General features: G+C 32.3%; 1 pseudogene; it reads right to left on the bottom strand.

Moving 5' to 3' along the window:
- Positions 1-1,306: 1,306 nt before the first annotated feature.
- LOC143405791 (large ribosomal subunit protein uL1m pseudogene) lies at positions 1,307-2,220 on the bottom strand (annotated as a pseudogene).
- Between the last annotated feature and the right edge of the window lie 1,382 nt (positions 2,221-3,602).

Here is a 3,602-nt window from a genome sequence, read left to right as displayed (position 1 = left end):
TTTCCAGTTTCATAAGCTTTATTTATAATTTAATACTTGAGTGAAAAATAAGCTATAAGTTACTCATAATGTAAGCTTTTAATTCTTTAAACACAAGAAGTCATAGTAGGCTCTAAGAACTCTAAAGCTGCAGCAGTTTCCAAACTTGAGAAAATTTGAGATCCAAAATGCCCTTCAGATACCTAATATATATTAGGTACACCTAGTAAGTATATGATGAGTGAGATTTACATCCATATACAAGGTTGGTAAGAACTAGCAAAGGTTCTCTCTCCCACTCTTTTGCCATCTGCCATGTGAAGACACATATTTGTTCTTTCCAAAGGACACAGATAAGGCTCCATCTTGGAAGTAGATACCAATTCCTCATCAGACACCAAACCTGCAGCAACTTGACTTTGACTTCTAGCCTCCAGAACTATAAGAAATAAAATTCTCTTTTTTATAAAAGAATAATTAAAATATCATTGAAGGAATAAGTAAATGTGAAAGTATAACCTAGAGAAAGTATCATAAGCCGGTAAACCAAGAGTATTTAAAACACAAAGCAAGAAAAGTATAGATCTTTTATGCTGAATTAATAAAAGGAACATAAAAACAAAGCAAGTTTTAAAATGAAGCAATTGTTGTCTAAGAAAACAAAAATTGTATAAGAAAGAAAATCTAAGTGTGGCTTAACTATGAACAATATTTAAATGTAACTATACATAATCACTGCTCATTTAACCAAAAGTTATGGTATAATTTTATGGAAAGAATGGGGGATATGAAATGTGTATCCATGTCTAATAAATAAGAATTTAATTATAAACTAGTACTCAAATTAAATTATGCTTGAAGAACTCCTGAAGTCTTCTAGAAAAAGTATTTTAAAACTATTTAAGCCTCTCCAGCAATCTGTTAGAATACCAAACAAGATTCTCTCACAGTGAACTTAACAAAAGCTTAACTAATTTTATATGAATATTTTATTTGGTATCATTTAGATTACATACACTTATGATGAAAGTATGAGGTGCCATTATCCCATTTTACAGATGAAAAACGGGTGAGTTAAATAACTGGCTCAAGAGCACACTGCCAATACAAAGCTTATACCAATAGTTTCCTTTCTTAAGATTTTTCAGGGTTAAAATTCACTTTCAAGACAGGGTCTCACTAAGTTGCTTGGGGCCTTGCTAAGTTACTGAGGCACTTGCAATCCTCCTACCTTAGTCTCCCAAATCAATGGAATTTCAAGCATGCACCACTGTACACAGCTATGATGATTCTTAATTCACTGAAACTAATTTTACAATTCAACACTTTAAGCAGATTCTTTGTTTAATTCTTCAGTTTCTATTTCTTTCGGCAACAATAGATCAATCTTTAAGTTTAACAAACCTTCACATGTTGAGCTAAAAAGGAAAACTGATACCATAATTAAATCCAACTCAAGTGGTCTATGACTACAAGTCTATAACTATTTGTAGATTGACAGCTATTTGGTTACCTGACATACCAATCTGCTACTTTGACCTTAAGAAAATTCTTCCTTTCTTCATTTACCTTAATTTCATGTCTAGCTATAGATATTCAAGCATTTTAGAAGGTTCTTAACCAATGGAATTTCCAATAAATTCTGGAAAACTTTTGTTCAGCTTCTTTAATGGATGAAGCTCAAGTATTATTTCTGGAACAGCTATATAAACGTCTGTATAATATCATCCTCCAAAATCTTCTGAATCAGAGTAGTTCCTCCTGCAAATATAGATCTATTTTCTATTGCTATTTCAATCTCTGGTGCATTCCCTCTAAATACTGCAACTTTATTGATTTCTGATGCAAATGAATATGGAAAACTAACAACACTGGCAAATGGTACCATTTTGTTCCTTGTCTCAGAGCTATACTCAGAGTCAAATCAAGATAAACACATTGCTATGGATTAGTGAAGTTCAAATTTTTAAATTTTCAGTAAATGAATATCTTTCTCCACCTTACATACCTGCCTTGAGTATGAGCATTTAAATAGACATCACTGTCAGGTTCACCTTCCATGTAGGCATATGACTTTATTTTTTCTATCATACATTTGTCTTTCTATCATACCTATTTTACTCTATCTTTGGCACCTTTTCTTGTTTTCTCTGCAGGCTTCACTAGACTAAAATATTTTGGGTAGCTGGTACTTACAGAAAAAGTATTAAAACATCTTGGAAAAACTATGCCTTTGATCATGTATCAAGACTCTACTGAAACATCTTAAAACTTACTGCCATGTTCACCATTCTGGACTGTGTTATGTGTATGGTCTCTAATCCCATACAATATCAAAAAAGAAATTTAATTTTTCCTGAATATCAAAAATATAATTCTAGGAGTTAAAGAATTTTTTCTAGTGTCTAATATGAACGTGTTTTCCTCAAATTTAATCCTGTTCAAAGTGAAATTAGAAAAGATGTCCATTAAACCATCTAGTAGCCTATTTCTACTATGCTAACCTAGTTTTATTTTTTACTGTTCTATAACATCATCAACCATAAAATTTACTACAAATTCACAATAGGTGAAAAGTTATCAGCAATAAAAGGATGCATGAGCTATAAAACTCTACAAAAATCATGAAAATTTATTTATGGGCAATAGCAAACAACAAATGACAATTGTATATGATGATGTGTCTGAATGCAATATGTCCAAGGGTCAGATTCTCTTTTTGATAAGCTAGTCATTTAAATGTGAAATTATGGAGAATGCCTATAGTACATTTGCACTCATAAATTTATTTTGGGAAATATCCTTAAGAGTGTGAAGGATCTATGATGAAGCATTTGACTGAGAGCTAAGGCTTTATTTGGTGTTTAAATATTCCAAGTAAACCAAACATTAATTATGCCCTCTGAAAATCCTTAACTTAAAAATTCTTACAAGGGGCTGGGGATGTGGCTTAAGCGGTAGTACACTCGCCTGGCATGCGTGCGGCCCGGGTTCGATCCTCAGCACCACATACAAACAAAGATGTTGTGTCCGCCAATAACTAAAAAATAAATAAATTTTAAAAAATTCTTACAAGGTGTTTTTTTAATATAAACACAATAAAACTTACCTCAAAAACCATTAATTATTAGGAAACCATACAACTCTTAGCAACTCTTCAAAAAAGTTAGAACAACTATTTTTTAGGAGCTATCTCCTGAGTCCCTACCGGCCATATTTTTTAAGAGATTGCAATGACGGAAACAAGGAGAAAAACAAAACTAATTACAAGTGAAAACAATGGCTTCCCTTCATCAGTAGGGCCTTTGTGTTTCCAAGAAACCTTTTCATGTCTCTATTTGAACCTCATTTTGGTTTTCCATCACTGCTAACTCAGAATTCTAAACCATTTACTCCATGCCACATTTCTTAAGTTCCCTTAAGAGACTTTGTCATATACACTATTTGTTACAAGTGATTTAAGCAAAAGAGACATTTTGGAAAGAAAAGGGATTTATTAAAGCTCCTGGAACTGAAGGAAAATCTAACAGGAAACATCTCAGAAAGGGCAAAAACCTAACCAGCTAAACTTAACCATCAAATATACCACTCCTACCACCTTCTGTCCCTTAATATTATTAGTA

This window comes from Callospermophilus lateralis, chromosome 8 (assembly GCF_048772815.1).
Source record: "Callospermophilus lateralis isolate mCalLat2 chromosome 8, mCalLat2.hap1, whole genome shotgun sequence".
NCBI lineage: Eukaryota > Metazoa > Chordata > Mammalia > Rodentia > Sciuridae > Callospermophilus > Callospermophilus lateralis.
Note: the sequence above shows the minus strand (reverse complement) of the source record. Positions and strands in the feature narration are given on the sequence as shown.